Source organism: Oreochromis niloticus, linkage group LG14 (genome assembly GCF_001858045.2).
Source record: "Oreochromis niloticus isolate F11D_XX linkage group LG14, O_niloticus_UMD_NMBU, whole genome shotgun sequence".
Taxonomy (NCBI): Eukaryota; Metazoa; Chordata; class Actinopteri; order Cichliformes; family Cichlidae; genus Oreochromis; species Oreochromis niloticus.
Genome location: NC_031979.2, coordinates 29,163,492 through 29,186,102, shown reverse-complemented (window position 1 = coordinate 29,186,102; position 22,611 = coordinate 29,163,492). Strand labels below are relative to the sequence as shown.

At 40.1% G+C, this 22,611-nt stretch overlaps 1 long non-coding RNA gene across 3 annotated transcripts in view; it reads left to right on the top strand.

The window, feature by feature from the left end:
* The first annotated feature begins 471 nt into the window (after positions 1 to 471).
* LOC109194608 (uncharacterized) overlaps positions 472 to 22,611 on the top strand; it is a 41,331-nt gene continuing 19,191 nt past the window's right edge. For all 3 annotated transcript variants that reach the window (XR_003213830.1, XR_003213828.1, XR_003213829.1), the window contains exon 1: positions 472 to 789. This is a non-coding gene — a long non-coding RNA (uncharacterized LOC109194608). The remainder of the gene's footprint in view (positions 790 to 22,611) is intronic.

The window sequence follows — 22,611 nt, the reverse complement described above, 5'->3', positions numbered from 1 at the left end:
GACTTCTGTGAAAAGGGTTTACAAAGGGGTTATATATAAAAATGTTAAATTACCTGGTTTTCAAGTATCCTTAATAACTCTGTGTTATTGTACTTGCCATAACCAACCCGGTCCTTTTTGTCCTCTTAAATATGTTTACAGAACTATTGTTACATTTATTGGAATTTCTGCTGTCCTCTTGGCCAGATTACTCTTAAAAAAGACATTTTTAATGTCAATGACATTTTTTTTTAACTGGAAAAATAAAGGATATAAAAAAAGTCACTGCCAAAAACTGATTGGCTTCTACCTTGTTACAGGAATGTTGTTTGTAGTTCAAGATGAGTTGATGTCAGTCATAAGGGATACATTTGACATAAGTTTTACATATTATAGACCAACAAGTTATTTATAGTAGTTTAAATACGAGCAATCAGTTTTTGGCAAATACCGGAAATCAGTTTTTGGCAGGCGATCACTTTTTGGCACAAGCACGAGACCAAATACTGTCAGTCACGTGCATCTGAGGCTAGGGGGCCAAGAGGCCCACATTTCTGGAATTTATGAGTCTAACATGACGCAAGTGGTCAACAAATACTAAAAGTCAAATGTTTCAAGGTTTAGTTTCAAGTGAAAGTAGAACAATTTCCGTAAAGCTGCCAGTGCAGACACGAAAATACCGAATTTTGCGCATGTTAGCTTAGGACTTATGAGTTATCAAAACCACGTTCCGTAAAATGCCCAGCGGTTTTCACACAGAAGTCGGATATTATTTCCAGAGCTGGTTGAGCAGAGGACACGTGATTTAAGGTAAGAATATTCACTACGATAATGAGACAGTGTTTGTTAAATGGGTACCTGTTGGGTCATCGTCGACAAGTAGAAAGTCAGGATGTTTTTCGGTTTAAGTAAAAATTTGGTGCTTAGCAAATGGTAAATTAGTTGGTGCCAAGGACCTGGTGCATGCTCCATTTGGGCAAAAGTGATGACTCTATTAAACAATTGCTTAATAATACTTATGCAAGAGGAGCTTGATCTGTTTTTCCCTTTCCCACTATTCTTCCGTGAGTTATTATTTACTTAATTGCTATCTGCCAGCCACACGTTTTAACATGTAAGATGTGCCAAAATCAATTGAGGCTGTCGTTAATTATCGAATTGGTGAAATCTGATACTTAAGTGTGAAATCAACCACTTTGGTTTCGTCTTGTAAATCTGTTGAACATTTGCAGGGGCACCTTTTTATTTTTGACACAGTATTTTGTAAAATTGTTCTTTTTTCTGATGTGGACACTGATCTATGCCACGTTCAGGCTTGTGATACTTCATGCGTGGTTTCTCTCCATGAATGATTATGGGATATGTAAAGTAGACACTTTTAACAGTTTGAACCTTCTTTCTTCCTCAGTTGCTCATAAATGTCAACAATTACTCATATCGGTGTTCTTTTTTTCCGCCTCTCATCTTGCACTCACTTTCTTCTTGCTGCCGGATTTTTCTTGACTCTCCTTCATCTGAAAAACATACTTATGCAGAAAAACAGCCAGTTTCTCTCTAATACTGGTTCTTTTTTTTTTTTTCATTTTTCTTTTTAGTGACACTGAAGCCTGAAGAGTTTATTTATGTATTTGTTTGTTTGGTTATCTGTCAGAGCGTTTGGACTCATGGTGCAGTGGGAGATCGAGCCCTGCAGTTTCTCTTTGGTGTGTTGTGGCAGGGGCTTTAAAAATATCAGGCTTTTCAGCTTTACAGATCATCTTATTTATACTGCTAACTTAGTTTTTAATATAGCTTTACTTCCATTAATTTAACTTACCTTCATTTTCACAGTTGTTGCAGTTAGAACTTATCTCCTGTGCACTATTATAGGCATGGCATGAGACATACAGTAATCATGTTTTTCTGGTGTTAAACTGTATTATTTTGGAAAAGCACTGAAAAAAAAGATTTATTTTGTTGACATAAGGTCATGGAACAGATTCATGTAGTGTTTAAAAAAAATTCTTTATGAAATATTGGAACAACGAGGCATAAAATTTAAAACACCCCCCACACAGAATCAAAGAATAATGTGTAAATAACCCATTTTCATGATATTTCCTTGGAATGGTTGAGAGGTTTTTGCATTCATATTTATGAAAAAGGTTCACCGATCTATCCTGACCTTTTAAACAAACCCATCAGTGCAGACTAGGAGGCAAGCGCTGCCGTTTCGCAGCTCTTCCTCTCCCTGTGCCTGGGGGGTAGGACGAGTAATGACTGCTCTGTTCTTTGCCAACAAAGCAACTTTCCCCTTCCAGTCCCATTTTTTATTTCCAGCTGTTTACCAGTGTGTACTTCACCTCTTATTCATTCTCTCCTGCAATGGGATGCGTAGCAAATATGCAGTTTGTGGTGGAATACCTGTTTTTTTGCGTAATCCCAGAAGCCCTTGCTTTCATATGGCTGTAATTGTTGCATCAGGCGTCGGTGGAGACGGTCTGGAGAGAGCAAAAACTGGTTAAGTAGCCAGAAAGAAAAAGGCTTTGCTCAGCAAATACATACTGCAGTAGGATACAAGTTATCAGGGTGTGATAACAGGAGTGAGTGTGCATTTGAATGTGTGTGCCCTTTGATGTTGGTACCAGTGCATTTGTGTGGGGAGAAGGGAGTGTCTGCATGTGTCTGCGCACGTTTGTGTGTGAGGTGATGAAAGGAAGCATCTACTGCTTGTGCTGCTTGTGCTGCAGGATGTTTTTTTCCCCCCCAGCTTTTTTCCTCTTCTTTGTCTCTAGACTGGTGACAATGAGTGGAGGTGAGAGGCCAGCAGTACCAGTGCAACACCATTCATCACACATGTCAAACAGTTAGACCAGCTGTGTGGGACAAGCGGCAAAAATTAGCATTTCATCCCTCTCCCTGTCGCTCTCTTCTGTCTGTCAAGCTGTATCTCTGTTTATTCCCATTGTAGCACCGAATGTGATAAATGACTTCAGAGGCTATATAATATTCCAATTGTTTAAATGAAAACATGGTGTTATTGACCAGCACTTCCACATATTGAGCTTGTTTTACAAAACAGACTATCCCTGCGTAGTACTTCTGATAAGGGTGCTGTTGAGATGTGGGTCTGAGGACTGGTAGTCTGTAATGATAGTGTTGGTGAAAATGATGATGCTGAGGATGGTAAACTGGCCAGGATGTCTCTGACTGTTAGGCAGTAGAAAATCTTCTGCCCAATTCATTGACATTTAATTGAAGAAAAAAAATAAAAACCCAACCTAAAAATGTAGGGAAGATATAATATAATATTAGATCTGATCTGATTAAAATCTGGATTAGAACTTCATTGTTTATATGGACCCTAAGTAAGGTGATCTGATCCTGATGTGCATCTAACATGTGAACAGAATAAATCATTTTGACATGCGGGAAAACAGTATGTATGGCTGATGTGAAAGACAACCACAAGCACAAGTCTTTAAAAGCAAATGTTGAAAACAGATTTACCAGGAAATTCCAAAGGATGTGATGTTAATGCATCTCCTGCTCTACTACAGTGACTATTGTGCATTTCTAGCTTACATTAGCTTAGAAACATGTGATGTATCACACCCTCTTCATGGTGAATAGATCTTAGTATCATCAGGATGCAGGTACATTCTCGCACCCAGAGGCTGTTTATACCTTGCAACATCACTCTGTTGAACAAATCCAGATGATATGATATCACTGCAATAACTGTCACTGCAGTTATTTCTGGTTCTTTAAGTTCTTAACTGTGATGTTTTTATTGTTCTTGTTATATTTGTCCGACAGTTAAAGCAAAACAAACCAGAAATTTCTCAAATGGTGATTAGAAAGTGAATACAAACATTAAACAACAACTAGCTTAGCACAACACTGCTCTAAACCAGACTTTGAATGGTCTAAAAGAAAAAATAAACATGGAAAAAAGGTCAGAATTAAGGAAGTGTGCAAGGATCCTAGGGTTTGCTGTAATTTAGCTTGGTTGTATATTGGTTTGTAATGTTTTCTGGTAAACTAGCAAATGCCATATTCATATATGGAACTAAAATACAGCTAGCTTGCTACTCTTTTGTGAATGGATATACTACATAATTCCCACCCACTAATCCCATGGTTTTGCCATCTTTGTATTATGCTATTATCTATTGATTATAGCTGTAATAGATAAAGTTGTACCAATGGGTAGTAGCCATGTCACTATCCAGCTAACTGTGTCTTAGCTAGCTCATGAATATACTGTACTGTGGCAGCTTTGTAACATTTCTGATAAATTCAGGTTCTTCGGTACATTAATACTCAGTCTCTCAATCCCTGAACAGCCTAGTATTACATGTATTACATACAATAATGACAGTCTTGATTTTTATATGCCATGTCACTGTTTTGCCTGATGCCCAGGATGCATACCTTGGTAGGAGGTGCGAACATGGATGGACTTCAATCTCAAAATTGATGCAGGTTACAGTATGTTTACTACAACAACAGCTCTGTCCATTCCGTTGTCATTACTGAATCACAGCCATCATCACCTTAACAATTGTGTCCCACAGTTAAGCCTCAGTGGGAACTTGCTACTTGTTTTATGTTGCTTTTACAATTTGCTTATTAGATTGCTAATTACTGAACCTTTTTTTATATTTAAATGCTGCTAATTAGCAGTCAGGCTAATGGGAATTTTAGTGTTTGCAATTATGTTGCAAGTGTTAAAATTCTCTTTTTGTTTAAGTTGTTTTGAATGTGTCAGTTTAGATTATGAACAGTATTTATTATTTCTCTGTGTTGCATACCCAGAGTTCATCTTTCTATTCAACTCTTCTGGCTAATTTTCCATCCCACACTCTTCTTTATCACATCACCCTTGCCTGCCCACACTTTCCTTTCTCTTCACTTATCTGCTCTCCTTGAGATTTGTGGTTCAGTTAGGTGTGGAGTGGGAGGAGGCGTTACATTTCACCTTGCAGTCTTTTCAAAAAGGACTATTCATACAAGCTTAGAGCAGAGATGTTCGTGAAAGCTGGGGGATTTTATTCAATAGAAAAGAAAACTGTTGGCAAAAATAAGCAGCAGTTGGTTGTCATGTATTGTAATGGCATCTAGGGAAGGTAGAAGCAGTTGAAAAGAAACTACTGCATGTATTATTTTACTTTGCTAACTTGAATAGCTTGTGTGGATATGTCTGTCTGCTTACCCCAGGATATTTGAAGCTAAGTACACTTGTAATCGACTGCCAGCACCAGTGTTTCCAAGTGAAGGGCTGTAGATGGAAAGCATCCTATCCTAAGGGTTTTAAATGTGCCAGTGGCTGCTAGTGGGATGGCTTGATGAGCAATCTCTTAATCAAAGCTTAATTGTTTAGCATGATCCTGAGTGACCTGCTTAATGGAACCCCCCCTTGATTAATGATGTGTGTTAACAAACACAGTGGGAGACACCCCAAAAGCTTGTCTGATTGTTGTTAATTAAAGACAGGGTCCAACAGTATTTGAAAGTAGATTATTTATTATAACGTAACAAAAGTAAAAAATTTTGTGTAGCATTATATATTTCCTGTGGTGTATAAGATAAGATAACCTTTATTAGTCCCACATGTGGGAAATTTGTTTTGTCACAGCAGGAAGTGGACAGTGCAAAAGTTATGAAGCAAAAATTAGAATAAAATAATAGAATAATAGAATAAAATAAAATAAGAATAAATACAGTACACAAGTATATTTAAATGAATCAAGGAATACACACAGGAAAAAAACCCCCAACAAAACAGCAACAACATACATTTAGAAATCTTTTCTCTCACTGTGAACCAAATTGTGTCCCTCTGTTCAATAAAATTCTGACAACCAAAAAAAAGAAGCGTTTCTAAAACCTTCAGCTTGAAAAAACACACTGAAGGAAAACGAAGCAGCTTTGCCAAGGCCAGCTTTTGTCTCTGGTTGTATGAAGTGGGGCAGAAAAATATGCCAAACCATCCTTTTCAGCCCACACATGCACTCAGATAACACATCAGACTAACATTTCATTTTTTCCCTTATCTAGTAACTTCTATGCAAGTTTGCTCACGTTTTTTCACACAGCAGCACTTGAACACATACGATTTCAAGTCTTTGCCAAGGACCTCGCTGAAACTCTGACCCTGCCTTTGAATGCTGCAGTAATGATTTCATGCTTGTATATATTAACACTCACTTTACAATAGAAAACAGATTAAAGCTTTTTAATTTGTGCTAAACAAGATGGGAAATAGTTTGATAGATGGTCATTCAATGTAAAATACCTCATTTGATGTATGCTCATTGTAGATGTTAAGGAAATCTCACTGCTACATTGCATGTGAGGCTGTAACCCTCTTTTTTTCCTGTCTTGCTGATAATGTTCTCTCTTCTTCACCTGCTGCTGTTCCTTTAAAGGAGGACAATTGCTGGCCTCCAAGCATGAATGTCACCACTCTCTGAGGCATAATCAGTTAATCACCCCCAGATGGGCAAGGTCACACACTGCCCCACCACTTATCTTCTATGGCTCAGGCCACACAGGAGGCAGAAGAGAGGCTGGAAACGAAGAGGAGGAGGAATGAATAATGCCAGAGATTATATTATCTTGCATCTATAATCTGTTTTGGGTCCTTTAAGCTGAATGTCATCTTTGCTTAATTGCTTAAAAAGGCTCTGTCATACTTATTACACAGTTTGAAAAAAATAAGTGTGGTTTGACCCATCTTGGCACTTTTGCAGGTCCTTGGCGTTTATAAGCCTAAGAATGTATGCACATCGCTACCTTCCCAAAATTCCTCTTAGACCTCTTTTTCCACTCATTACTTTGGTCACGGACAATGGCAGATGGTGCAGCTGCTTGTTTAATTGTCTTTATTACAGAGGCATCTGCTTTCTGCTTTTTTAATCCAGAACACCGTGGCATCGTCTAGGCAGTCAAGGCTGTATTTGTGAAATTAGAAAATAAACAGAGACAAAGAAAAACAGTTTCTCTGTCAGGTTGTAGTGATACAACACGTTCTAATGTAATGCTCTGCATATTACAGTAAGTTGTCCTGCACCTCAGTTTGTGTTACTTTAACATAATGCATAACTAAAATAATAAACATTATTGTGCGGGTATGTTTGGAGCTTGCCATCTGCCTCACATGTGTTGCTTATGCTAAAAAGTTTGTAAATGAGAAAAGGAGAATCCCTGTGGCTCTGTTCAGTTATTTTCTTAGCTGCCTAGATGTGTTGTGCTGAGCTGAGGCTAAGGGAGACAACAGCAGATGTTGGGCTCTGACAATCTTTCTGCCTTGGATCTGCAACAACAAAGCAGCTAAGGGAAAATGTCATATGCGGATCATCCCTGATGGCCCTGCGTGAATGAATAATTACTTTGACTCAGGTCAGGGAAAAGAAGGTAAAGAAACCTCTAGCCCCTCTACCTTGAAACCCTTTTAAATGAGAAGCTGTGCATCATGACATGCGATAAGACACTGAGGAGGTTGTGACACACAGATCCTTCAGAAATAAAAAGATTTTTCTTGTGGCAAAACGTTCAGGAAAATGAAATGATTTACCTCAGCAGCTCAGTACGTGCTCTTCCTCAAAAAGATGAGATGGGGACATGGGGTTTATCTGTGAAGAGGGTTGGGGGGTAGGGAAAATGTTGGAGGATTGGTTAGCTATGTTGAGTTTACTGCAGTCATGTAAGGAAGCAAGGAAGGCTTTAGAAATGCATCATTGTCACCATTATGCTTAATAATTTGAATGACATCTTAGCGCATGACTCAAAGGCACTTGTACGGGGGCTGGCGGGGTTATTAGAAATGACTCCCCCAATGATGCGTGTCACTGAAGCAGCAAATTAACATGGGGAGATGGAGGCATGTTAAAAGCAGCTGAAAAAGGGAGGGAAAAGCTGAGCTGGAGAGAGGAGCGGGAGTGAGATGTGAAGAGGAACAGTGATAGATGCGGAAAAAGATGTTGCTATTTTCGCCCTCTTTGTTAGCTAAGACGCTCTGGTTGTGGTGTTCCAGCTCCTGCTCTGTTCAAGCTTTTTCTGAACACCAGGTGCTCCTATTGTGATAAATGATTCTCAACTGTGCCGAACAATGGCAGAGGCACCCAGACATATCCCTCATCAAACAGTTCCACAGCTCCTCTTCCACAACTACACAATGAGCACACTGGATTGTGCTGGAAGTTGTTTGTCTTGCCACCACACACGACTGAAGGCTGTGTTTGCTTCCTGTTTACCTTGGTGAACAGGAAGTCACTATTATGGAAGCTGACAGTCCTTTAAAAGATGCTACTATATGACTTTTCTACCTATCGGTTGACCAGTGTTTTGTCCAGCACAGCTGGCTGTTCTTCTTATCCCCTCTAACTGCACATTTTACATCCTTGTCTATTTTTTGCTCAGCCACTGTGGGTTCCTTTGTTTCCCTGTCTGCTGTCTTTGACAGCAGACGAGGCTTGATACATGTTCAGCGCCTTCACCTTTTTCCGCCCAGTAATTTATGCTGTCAGAGGTTTTACTCTGTTTGGATGGCCAGGCTTTCATGTGTGTGCAGAACAGTATTGTGGGTTGTTGACACATTCCTTCATGTTCAGCATGAAACAGATTGTAGCAGGTAATTGATGGGGGTTTACTGCCACAGGCACAGAGCACAACCAGGGAAGAACCCACCAGTTTTCAACCCCACCAATTAGATTTGCAAAATGTGGTGCGGTGAGCTCAGCAGGGTGCTGATAATGTAAACTTTTAAGTGTTTTAGGTACAGCTCAATTTAAACAATTAGTACTGATGACAATGCTGCCACCTGTAGTATACTGTTTGAGACTCCCGAGTGTAACGATTCTCCAAATCTGTGGTTCGGATAGGACCACGATCTTTAGCAGGTTGGTGGTGTGTGTATTGTGGATTTGGTCTTGGTTTCAGAACCATTACATCAGTACTATAATCCCTCTGTGACAGTTGTATCTCAGTTGTTGTGGCCACACCAGAGACACCTTAATATTCCAAATCATTAGTAATAATGCAGGGCAGTCAAAAATGACCATGTAGCTGTTAAGAAGAAATATGGGACTTTAAGCTTTAACACTTGACTTTCCTCAGGAAATGGAGTTAATGGATTTAAATTGTAGATTGTGAAAGTTTTCTTTGAATTTTGAGGACTGTTAAGATTGAAATGGCGTTCTCTGCTTTTGATCAAGAGTTCACCGTCATGGTTGCTCTGTCCTCACTGTGCTGACCTGCCAGTTTCTGTCTTATCTATTTGTGTCTTTACGTGTGTGCATGTGCATCTGGGTGTACTGATTTTTGTGCAGTAGTGGGACTTTTTTCCACATACCTGCTGGCAATCATGCACCTGCCTGTGATGACCTTGTTGAGAGCTACTACTTAAGGGAGTGGCTGAACTTCAGTCGGCATCAAATGTAATCCCGGCTCTGGTGTTAGTTTATGGTACCACTTGTTAAGAAGAAACTTGCCTCTCTCTTCTTGTCATGCAGAGGTATGGCAAGAGTGGTGATCAAATTGTAAATACTGAGTGAGCTGCAGTGGAGCTCAGCCTCCTGGAGAAGATTCACTGGCACCTGGGATCTGAACAAAACTGTAGAACTGAGTTTTTCGGGATTGTAGTTGTTGCCCGTTTTCTGGAGTGCTGTTTGGCCTCAAACAGCTAGATACCCTTGCTGTTGGGCGGTTGAATGTGTTTTAGCTATATAAATCCAAAAAACTTGCAAAATACAAACCCATCCAAACCTGTACTACAGATATTTATAGACATTGTTTTTTGTGATGTACAGTCATTTAATTTTATTTGATTTTTTTCCTGACTCACATATTGGTATTTTCATTAACCTTCAAAATCCAGTATTGATTGTGCCCTAATTTTAAGATGTGCCGAAAGGATTAGTCAATATATCAATTACTTTTTTTTCTCCACACTAATTACTTTTCCAACTATCTGAATAATTGATTAATCATTTAAGTAATTTCAGTTTGCAAAAGTGGCAGTTATTTTCTGGTGCCAGTTTCTGAAATGTAAATATGTGCTCCTTTTTTTAGTTTTAAAGAATGTCTCTGATAATCATTGTTAATTTCCTTCTCTTATGTGAAATTTGTTTATCCTTGACCTGCTATAATCTAAAATCCACTGTACTGTAGCTAGAAAGGAGCTTACAATTCATCTTCATGTTGGCACAACACCTTCGTGCTTAATGGCATCAGTTCCTGCACACCTCCTTGTCCTCAGAGTAAATCGTCTTGCCATTCATCCTCACTCCCCATCTACACAATAGTCCTGTTCAGTATTCAGCCAGGCATACTGGCCAAGATTCTGCCGAAGTGATAAAACCCCATTTATCAGCGGGAAGTGTTCGCAGACTGCACATATATCCAATCTCTATGCTTTCTGGTCACACAAGTATGATTATTACTGCCTTACTGAATCCCCAGTGGTTAACTGCTCAGGCACAAGATCTCATTACCATTTGGTGCTATTTCCTAATGAATTTGTGTCTAATCATGTTATTTGTTAGTTGCCTCACATAACTTTTGGTAAATCATGCAACAAGTCTCCAGGAGCAGGACTGGATATAAGCCGTCTCTGTGGATTTTATTTATTTATTTATTTAGAAAACAACTCTGCAATCTGTATTCTGTGTGGTTGATGTGGCACTTTATTTTGGAGTATTTAATAGAAATCCTAACTGGAATGCTCTTGAAACAGTTGAGCGATGAAAATCATTTTAATTTTTATTATTTATTTATCATCCATGTTCATTTATCATAGTGCCAAAGCCGCCATTGTAAACGTAACCTTTTTCCCCAGCTGATGGTAAGCTTCACATAATACTTCACACCTTTAGGTTGATTACTGGAGCTGTTAACATTCAATCATAAATGTGTGCAAATGTATGTAATAAAGTTTTTTGAAAATGTGCAGCCGCAGCATTGTTCTAATCGCTTTGCAAACATTGCCTCAGAGGAATAAAAATCGCATCACGCTTAGATCCAATTTGTGCTCCACTCACCAATTACTTTCACGGTCCACTTCCCGTCTAATACAGAAAGGCCAGATTATCCGCTGGATGTCTGGGTCCTGCACACCCTAATTACAAACACAAATTGGAAAAACGCAACTTGTGACAAAAAATTTAGCATGTGATTTGTCCTTTTTCCAAGAAAAATATTTGCACTAATTTGCTTCGACTCTGTGTCCTCAAGGAGATACAGAAGGCCTACTTATGTAAAATATGAAGAGTTTTTCATCTTTCCATTGGTCTTGTAATCAGATAAAGCTGTAGCATCGATGTACTGTGTCTAATTGGGTTGATGTATAATTAATCCAAACTGTAGCACCAGTGTCGTTCATTACATGACTGATTAAGAGGATAAACAGAAGGAAGAGACAGAACATCAGGTTATCAGATATAGTGCAGTTCTTTGAAGAACCGTGTAACTCTACAAAGCCTGGTTGCTGGAAAATTAGGCTTTCAAAAGGCTCTGTAACCCAGTACTAACTGACTACTGTGTTTCACTTGCAGCTTGTTTTGCTCTTTCTTGCCGCTGCGAAAACTCATGCAGTTTCTGCTGGCTGCACACATCTCGTGCTTGGACTCACATAGGACTTGACTAGCGAATAAGTCACGGGTGATTGATAGTTGTATAATTGAGGATCCAACCAGTAGCTTTGAGTATAACATTAATGCATGTGAACTTGAAGGCAAATCTAATGATTTCTAATGAAGAAACCAAAATGGTGACACAGCGAACTTGGATGATATTAAGTGTGATGAACACGTCACAACCTTTCAGCAGTTTTCTTCTCCAAGCCTTTAAAATTAAAATATAAAGTTAATTTGGGACAGCAGCTAAGCACTGCTGTTTGTTTGGTTTTCTGTCAACCTCATGTCATCATATAGTAAGACTTGAGGTTATCAGTCTGGTGTTTTTGATTTCTCTTTTTTTTTTCCATCCATCTATCCATCTATATATATATATATATATATCTATATATCTATATATCTATATATCTATATATATATATATCTATATCTATATATATCTATATCTATATATATATATATCTATATCTATATATATCTATATCTATATCTATATATATCTATATCTATATCTATATATATATCTATATCTATATATAGATATATATATATATATCTATATATATCTATATATCTATATATATATCTATATATATATCTATATATATATCTATATATATCTATATATATATATATATATATATATATATCCGCTTTATCCGAGGCCGGGTCGCGGGGGCAGTAGCCTAAGCAGGGAAGCCCAGACCTCCCTCTCCCCAGCCACCTCCTCCAGCTTATCCGGGGGAACACCAAGGCGCTCCCAGGCCAGCCAAGAGATGTAATCTCTCCAGCGTGTCCTGGGTCTGCCCCGGGGCCTCCTCCCGGTGGGACATGCCCGGAACACTTCACCCAGGAGGCGCCCAGGAGGCATCCTTGTCAGATGCCCGAACCACCTCAACTGGCTCCTTTCGATGTGGAGGAGCAGCGGCTCTACTCTGAGCCCCTCCCGGATGGCTGAACTTCTCACCCTATCTCTAAGGGAGAGGCCAGCCACCCTTCGGAGGAAGCTCATTTCTGCCGCTTGTATCCGCGATCTTGTTCTTTCGGTCACTACCCACAGCTCGTGGCCATAGGTGAGGGTAGGGACGTAGATCGACCGGTAAATTGAGAGCTTCGCTTTTACACTCAGCTCCCTCTTCACCACGACGGACCGGTGCAGCGTCCGCATCACTGCAGCCGCAGCACCAATCCGTCTGTCGATCTCCGGCTCCCTTCTCCCATCACTCGCGAACAAGACCCCGAGATACTTGAACTTCTCCACTTGGGGCAGGAACTCATCCCCGACCTGGAGTGGGCACTCCACCCTTTTCCGGCTGAGAACCATGGCCTCCGATTTGGAGGTGCTGATCCTCATTCCCGCTGCTTCACACTCGGCTGCAAACCGTTCCAGTGTGAGCTGGAGGCCTTCACCCGATGAAGCCAACAGAACCACATCATCCGCAAAAAGCAGAGATGAGATTCTGAGGCCACCGAAGTGAAAGCCCTCCGCCACTTGGCTGCGCCTAGAAATCCTGTCCATAAAAATTATGAACAGAACCGGTGACAAAGGGCAGCCCTGGCGGAGCCCATCACCCACCGGAAACGAGTCCGACTTATTGCCGGCAATGCGAACCAAGCTCTTGCAACGGTTGTATAGGGATCGAATGGCCCGTAGCAATGGGCCAGACACCCCATACTCCCGCAACACCTCCCACAGGACACCCCGAGGGACACGGTCGAATGCCTTCTCCAAGTCCACAAAACACATGTAGACTGGTTGGGCAAACTCCCATGCACCCTCAAGTATCCTTGAGAGGCTAAAGAGCTGGTCCAGTGTTCCGCGACCAGGACGAAAACCGCATTGTCCTTTTCACAATTTTATGGACAGAGTTTCTAGGTTTAGTCAGAGGTGTAAACGGTTGGGTTCGGTGGTTTCAGGCTGTCCTCTGTCTTCTTTGCTCATTACATGGTTGTGTTGGATTAATCGGGTCACGACTTCCAGCTTGTGCTGGTGTAGTTTTCAGCTAACTGTAAGGCAGCTGGCATGAAATTAGCAGCAAGTCTGAGGATATGGTTCTATTTGGAAAAGGCCCTAAGTGGAGGAGATGGGGTCTTTTTCACGAGTGAGGGAAGTGGAGTGGTGGACTGTCAGATCGATTGGCATAGGATCTGCAGCATCTGGTGTGGTATCTGTAGTGATATAGATGCTGTACCGGTGTGCTGTGGTCAAAAGAGAGCTCAGATCTATGTTCTTAGATCTATGCCTTCACCGATGATCACAAACTATGGCTATTGACTAAAAAAATTAGATTAAGGCTCATGCCTCCTTTAGAGATAAGGAGGAGCTTGAATTGCTTATCCCCTGCATTCAAAGGTTGAGTTCAGGTAATAAAGGCATATGACTTGGTTGTCTCCTGGACACCTTTTGCATCTTTAGTGGTCCTTCACCTTTTGTATTTCAACTTTTTAGGCATTATCTTTTGAAGCCATAGCATAAATTTTTATTGTTATGCAGATGATACCCAGCTCTCTCCATGAACCTAGATGACACACACCATTTAGTTAAACTGCAGGAATGTCTTGAAGAAATAAAGACCTGGATTTCTAGAGTAGAATGGAGGCAGAGCCTTCAGTTTTCAGGCCCCTCTTCTGTGGAAGTTTAGATTTGGGAGACAGACACCCACTTTGCTTTTAAGATTAGGCTTAAAGCTTTCCTTTTTAATTTTTCTAGGGTCTACCTTACAAAATAAAGCACCTTGAGGCTGCTGTTGGTGTGATTTGGCGCTGCATAAATAAAACTGAATTGAAGTTTATAGTGCGATCATATGATGAGATCAGGTGACTGTGAACCCCCTCTTAGTTTTGCTGCAGTAGGCCTGGGATGCTAGGGGCTTCTTCTGATGCTGATGAGTGTTTCTTCTTCACTGACCTTTTTAATTCTCTTTATGTTTATAACTCACTTTGAAATTAATCATTAGTTATTGTTAAACTGTGGCTTTGCAGTGTGTCTTTTGTCCTGTCTCTCTCCCCTCAACCTCAACAGTCACGGGAGATGGCCTCCCTGAGTTGGGTTCAGGATCTACAATCTGTAGTTTATCATATTTAGGACGTCATAACCATAACAGCGATTATGAATACATTGTTTAAACAGTGGTATATAGGCAAAGTTTTAGCTTTAGTAAGGTGGAATCAATAGTCATGGATAAGCCATGTCACCAACTAATTTTTGAAGAGCTTTTGACATCCCTCTCATTTTATGCAACTTACTTCATGTCTGCCAAACCCAAAGAAAACTTGTGATGCAAGAATATTGAGAGTAAGTCACATACTGCCCAGGGCTGGAGTTACAACTGTGAGCAAGTCAAAGAGCGGATACAAAGAGCAGCACTCCTCAACCTTCAACAGATAGGTGCATCCTGTCACTGTATAAATTGGGTGTTGGAAACATTTTGTGAGGAAAATTTGTGAGATGTTGCAGACATCATGATAGTGACGCTGAGATGAAAGAGGAAAGGTTGTATGCTCGATAGGGTGAGGACCAAAGGAATCAGGATTTCAGGTGAAAAATTGGAAAAGGCCAAGGTAATTGTTAAGTGTTACATAAAAGGCTTGCTAATGAGAAATAGCAATTGTTTTGGAGTAAAAGAAAGAAAAGAAAAAATAGAAATGGGTTAGATTGCGTTAACAAAGAGGCACAAAGGGCGTCAATTCTCCACTTTCTATTACTGAATAAATCTGCTATACAGTCAGCAGTGACCATTTATTTAGCAACAACTGTGATCATTACTGCGTTCATAATGACTATGTTGTTAGTGTTTTGTGCCCTGTGTGTGCAGCCCGTCACATGTGAATTGCATCATAAACACTACAGCAACCTCAGAGCTGAACCACGACTGGCTTGAATTCAGAGTAATAAAGGAAAGAGCCACACTGTAGAATAGTAATTACTCAAACAATCAGGCAGGTCTGATAAAATGAATAAAAGCGTATGACTTGGCAAACCAGCTTCATGGTTAATTCAGGACTTCCTGGATGGAGTTGGAAGTTATTGGAGGATTGTTTCCCTGCGGGATAGTAAAGTGATTTGGCTGTACTCTGCAGATGTCGGTCATATAGAAGAAGAGATAACGGCTGTCCGCCGCAGGATGGATGAGATGAGGAAATTAGAGAGACGTAGACCACAGATCAGTCTATGACTAGGATGCGAATGACATTATCAAAGGAACAATGCCAAGACTGGTGACTAGAGGAAAGATGTAGTGGTTGCATCTCCATTTCTCTTCTCGTTGCAGGAAGTCCAAGATCATATTCAACATTTTGGAGAATCACCTGCAAAAGACAGAAGATAAAGTGGCATCCTAGTTATTGTCAGAACAGGCAGGAAGTGATCACATGACCCTGGGAGGTCAGTTTGGCCTCTATCATAGAACAGCATCAGCTATTGACACACGGCAGTAATGACCTACCTTAGGGCTGGAAGCTTCACACAGAGTAATGATGACCCATTCCTGCCTGCAAGCTACTGCTTCCCTTCTCATCGATGCAATTACTGCACTGAGGCTCGGCTGGTCATAGTCTCTTCATCTTTGCCCCCATGGCAAAGAGGAAGATCAGTTCCCTGCAGTGGCTTTTACCACTGGTCTTACAGCCAGAAATAACACTAAGACAGTGACTGTGTAAAAACTGTACAGCTAATTGGTTAATCTGTAGCAGTCTGTAGAGGGATATCAGGTGTATTCTGTACACAGGTCGTCATGATGCATTAATTACTGTTGATGTTCATATGCATGTTTAGCCCCTCACCAGTGAAAAGTGAGATGACAAAGGAGGTAATTTCCTCTTTCTCTCAAGCTGGTGTTTAATTGTGTGAGCTACTGTATAGGTGATGGGGCGGGGGGTGGTGTCTTTGTGTGTGTGTGGGGGGGTGTGGGTCTACTGGTAGGAAGGAGTCTGTGTGAGGCTTCTCCCTCCTCATTCCTTCTGACAAAGACTTTAATTCACCGTAATTATACAGATGGATTGAAATATACAGCAAGACAGGGAATCACTCCAATTATGCAGAGTTGATTAAAACTTGGACCCCATGCCAGGGTGCTGCAGGAGCATGGGAGGAGTCAAGATGTGCACCACTGAAACACTGAACACATAATACCAGTTAACATCTGCAGTAAAAAGACCAAAACACCGAATATGATTTCTGTAGCGCCTGTAAGACAGACGTGTTTTGTTTTTTTTCTCTATACAACAAAGCTGAACATTAACAAACAGTTCGATGGTGTGACGCATGGACACAAACATTTCTGGCCTGGAATGAAGGCAGAATTCTTATAAAGAAGTCTCTTTACCTTCTAATGAAGATGGATCAATGCTATTCATTCACTGTCAACTGCACACTCTGCAGCACAGCAGATCTCTTGCATTGTGTCATTGCATATAGCTACAGTATTGACAGACAGAAGTGGAGAAAGTCCTTAGCATCTGGAGGCCATGGCCAGCGAAGGAGAACGAGGAGGAGACAATAGGAGGGAGGAAAAATGGAAGCTGGAGAATAAGAAACAAAGAGAATGAGAAGGAGAGAGAGAGATATCACAAATGGGGAGGGTTGGAGTGAAAAGGGCAAGACATTTGTCACCCTCCCCTACAAGACCATAGGAAGAAAGAACAATATCATTAATCTCCTGACATTTCAATATTGTATTAACCTTTCTAGTGGAATTCTGTGTGCTCATTAGTCTTTTTTGAGAGAGAGAAAAATAATAATCGATAGAACAAGCTCTGGACACGATTTAGAAATACACTGCAGTCAAATAACATCTAACCTTAAGCCAGTCACATGATTTTGCCCTGTCTTTAGCAATCTAGGTCTTTGTCTACATGAAATTAATTGGTTAAAATACAAACATATCAAGTAAAAGATAAATTTAGGTGAAAGGTTGTTCTCTCAAGTAGTCATAAAAGAGAAAAAAATGGCCTGGCTGTAAAACAACAGCTTAAGATGGCAACATAAGCACTTCAGCCATCTTATGTGAGGAGGAAAAAAAGCCCCAAGGCCACACAAAGCATGATGTCTCACCTCCACCATGCAGTCTTTCAGCAATGGAGAGAGAGGGAAAGAGAGCGAGGGAGAGAGAGAGGGCTGATCCTAAAGGTGCCTAAAACCTTTAAATTCCACCAACATGATCCTCCCCTCCCTGTAACACCTCCACTGCCCACTCACCCTTGTCCTCACCTTCCATCTATCAATGCCTGACGAACACCTGCCATTCAAATACCCAACACTCCCTAGGTCATTTGACTAAGAAAACACTTTAATTTATTCACATTATGTGCCCTTGGTGAACATCAAACACTGCCAGACCTTTTGTCTGTCATCATTTACATTTGGCCTCCATGATTGGTCATGTCAGTGTTTTGCTGAACGTGTTCGGTGATGCTGTTATGGAAACATGTGCCTTTTTGAGCACTGTGATTGTCTGTTTGTGTTGGGCATTCAAAGCCCAGAGGAAAAGTCACATGGGTTCAAGGTTATTTCCAGTACTGTAATTATGGGTCTAACGAACACCTTGACTAAGACTAAAAGTCTTTCAGTGGGATTGTTTGACTCCACCGGGAATTGAGTGGGAGGTAGATTCACACGCCTACTATGTATATAAGGATTTTAATTTGTTTACTTTTTCATAATGTCGCAGAAATCAATCATATTAGTAAAAGAAGAAATGGTGTATTAAGGAGGAGCCCGAGTTACAATCTATAAAGGACCAAGGAGCGCATGTAAAGATTGCTCTACAATCTCTGAGTTATCTCTCTTTAATAATGCAGGTTGTATTAGGTCAATGCAGACCCAGTGTTGCAAATCAATTATTTGGACTGCTGTGTGGCAAAATGGGATTTACATGACTGTTGCATCAATGTGATTAAGCACCTTGGCATGTATTTAATTTACTGCATTAGCACAAAATCAGCCATTCTAGTATTATTGTTAAATCCATTTCCAAAGAACAGTGTAATAATGGTAGTGCTAAGGTGATTATTGCATTAGTTAATTCGTCAAATGATGGACAGTTACCCACAGATTGGTTTAATCTGTTGTTCAATCGAAAACAAATCTATTCAGAAGATAAAAAAATGGGAGTTCAGTAGAATACAGTCATGGAGTGAAGTTTCACTTTTATCTTTAGTCTTCTAGAAATGCCATATGAAGTATAACATGATTTTTAAAATCCATAGCAGTAACTGTACATCATTTCATGGGTTAGAGCAACTTTAAATGTTGTTGAATGTTTTTGTAAAACCAAAACTTTCTGTGTGTGGTCTTGGGTACAGGGTGAAGGTGTTATTAAAGTAAGGTTATGTCACCAGCAGCATAGAATGGTCTTTATGCGGTGATCACGGGTAGTCATTACTATCTGAAATGCTGTGTGGGTGCAGGCCATTTCAAATAAAATGACAGTGATATAAATTATTATTATATAATATTAATAACTAATAATAATATTATCTTTCATTAATGTTCTCCAACTTTTTTGAAAAAATGGGTGATGTGTGTGATGCTCTAAGGCACTGATGTTAGTCTTGAGGGAATGGGTTATAAATCATTCACGTACTTAAAAGGAAAAAAAACTCTTTCTCTCTCTCTGATCCACACCACTAGGATTTACAGTAATATCAGAGTGTCATTTGGACTGGAGAAATGTAGTCGGATGGCAATAAAGAGGGAAGATAGTCATAACTGAGGAAATTGTTGCCTTCTTGGTACTTCTAGTACATTGCAGACACTGAGAAATCCCACAGGCAAATGGGAACCATGAAGACATCACTAGGAAAGCTCCAACCACCAAATACCCAGAGAGACTAAGGCCAGTCTTGAGGAGTCAGCTGAATGAAAAGAACAAGAAGAACAATCAAGACCTATGTCCTGACAGTCATTCGATACCCTGCTGGGATAATCAGCTGGCCAAAGGAGGAAATAGGAGGCAATGACATCAAGACAAGAAAGTTCATTACTGTGCAGGGTTTTACCCCAAATCCAGCACCCTGAGACTGTATGTTAAGTGGAAGAAAGAAGGCCAATGACTAGTCGGTGTTACTCAGGATGAAACAAAGATCCATGCACTTCAAGGAACCTGTTCATACAAGAACTTTTTTTATGCTTAAGTGCTAACATTGATACACATTTACACTCTTTTGGATGCATCGAAGAGCAATTTGGGGTTAGTATCTTGCCAAAGGGTATATGGCATGCAAAATTGAACCACCAACATACCGATTATCAGATGACCTGCTCTACCTCCTGAACTATAGCCACACATTGTCTGGACCTTGTTTTCTGCATATTGATTAATGGAACTAAAAACAAGTAATTATACGTCCTCTTTTGACTGATGTGCCTGTAATTGGTTGACCTAGCCTCCTCCCCTTCTTGTTTAGAGATATCAAAGTGGTGATTATAAGGCATGTCTTATAGCTCACAAATACTACCAGCTGGCATTCAATCTAAAACAACCCATCTTTGTGCAAGTGTTTGTTTGGTTTGTTTTTTTTTGCTTAAATAACAACATAGCTTCAAGCCCTTTTCCCTGAAATGGTTTCTTTTTTAAAATCTTTATTACATATATATATATATATAAATCACTGAGCCAACAACTGTTTAATAATTATAAGAAGCACTTTGATAAAGTCTGTGATTCACTGGTAGTGTTAAATGCTAGATTTTGAGATCAACTTACGGATGCAAAGCAGAGAAATAGCTGAGGGAAGAAAGATTCCAGGGGACAGCATGAGGAGGCTATATTCCTCTGGGTTAATTGTGCGGACCCGTCAGCACTAAATAAGGATGGTTAGAATGACTGGCTAACTGACAAATGGATGTACAAATCATCCAGATTACTTCTTGGTTATTAAAAAACAAAAAAAACACGCACAACTTGGATTTGGCAGGCTTCCACAGTTCCTCTCTCATTACGCCTGGCAGTCTCACACTGACGGCCATCCTTTACAATAACTCATCAGTTTAGTTTTCACAAGTTTCACGAGCTTAAGAGTTTAACACTGATTATAAACAACTCTTTTTGTAATGGCATGTAATTGTGATGAGCTGGTTGGTAAGACTGTTAAACCTAAATGAGTTTTGATTGATTGTCTGAAGAGGTGGCGTTTGACCTGCAGCTGTAGTGTAAATAGCTTTGGAGAGGTGCTGGTAAGCCGTCTAAACGCTGCGCACCTGTGATGATGGGTTCCTCGCTGGTGTTTTCACAGAGGGTAGTGACAGTATAAGATGAGTTGTCAGACAGAGCACAGCTGTTCACTTAATTACCTTCTAGTATGGGAAGGAGGTTAATGAAGCAGTTTTGCGATCAGAAATGAGAGACAGCCTGAATGTGCACAAAAGAAATTAGTTTTTGGCTGCTGGGAAAGCAACAGCAGTTTAAATTATTGATTGCAAAAAGTGAAACACTGAAGGCATAAAGATGAGAATTTAAAGGGGGTGGGGGAGGTTAGCGTGCTTATATTCCTGTATAGAGTCACAGGAAGCAATGTAATGCATGCAATAGAGTACTGAGAAAGAATTGCCTTCTGAAAATTAATCATTCACTTGTTCTCTTCAAAGTTAGGCAAAGGCAGTAAACCCAATGGCTGGTATTTTGCAATCCTTAGAACTTGTAAAAATTGCTTAGATTTGTTTTGTAATCTCTTCATTGCAGTCACTATAGACTGCTTATGAAAGATGGATGTAGTCACTATAAAATGATCTATTAGTTAATAGTTCTGTTATTAAGTTTTGAGCTCAGTGTTTTCGCCTTTACAATGTTGGTGTTTGGAAACCATAAGTGTCTCGAGCGAGGGGTGGATCCACACAATCTCTTCTTAATGATTTGTGATTGATTAATCATTAAGTAATGACTCTGGGTAATCCTCTTTCTGACTTTCAGAATGACCAAGAATTTAGAAAATGTTAAATTTTGATTCATTATGACCTGAAACTGACTGACTTAATAAAGTCTTAATGGTTTACTGAGGCCAAAAAGCAAACGAGCACAAGAACTCAGACTTTTGAGCAACTTTTTGCAACCAGGGGAGTCGCCACCTGTTGGCAGTTAAAAAGACTGCAGGTTGAAGGGACTGAGGTTGATTTCACTTTTTAGACTCAAAAGTTCTGACCCTCCTCTTTTACTGTTTGTGCCTTGAATCCAGTGCCAAACTGTCTTAATACTGTGTCTTTCAATAGATCTTCTGCTCCTCTGATTGGGAAACATTTTGATTGTATAGCAGTATGTGAGAAGATGAAACTTGGTTATTGGTCCTGTGGTTCAAATGAAGACTTTTGCAGACGAGTTTGAGTTTCTCGGTCACTATCATTTTGGATTTTGTGGTTCCCTTGTCAGCCTTGAATCTCACCAGGTGTGCAACATATTGTTTTGGCTGTGGCGTGCCTGCTGGAGTTGCTTGTGCTCTCTCAAGACAATAATTACAATTCCACTAGATGCACTTCAGTCTCCCAGAAGTGCTTTCCACTCACCAAAAAATACTGGAGCAAGTCTATTTTTGATGGAAGTTGAATTAAGCTGTAGAGAGGAGAAAGTCGGACAGACACCGCAACCGATTTGATTCTGTGGCTGCCTTGTGATTTACAATAGCAAATTAGCTTGGAGCTTCTTAGCCAGATCCATCCTGCCCTTTTGATGTCACAAACCAATGGGTGATCAGCCAGTTAATGGCAGCCCAGGCTCACCTGAAACTTGCTGAAGTCGCTGCTGAATCGGGGAATTACCTACAACCGTTACCTTTAACCGTTTAACCCTGTGTGGCTCCATAGTGCAGTGGTTTACACATTTGCCAATAACTGAAGAAATATGTCCAGTTTGTTCCTGGGAGCTACCGGTGCTGTGGTGAACCCTGTGATTGGGGAACAGAAAGTAGCTTTCTCTCTTATCAATTGCTACCATGCAAAAGCTTTGATGTCCTCCTTTATAATTATACCTTTATTCTATCGAAATATTTAATTCAGTAATATAGAAATTCTAATGTAGTTATTTTA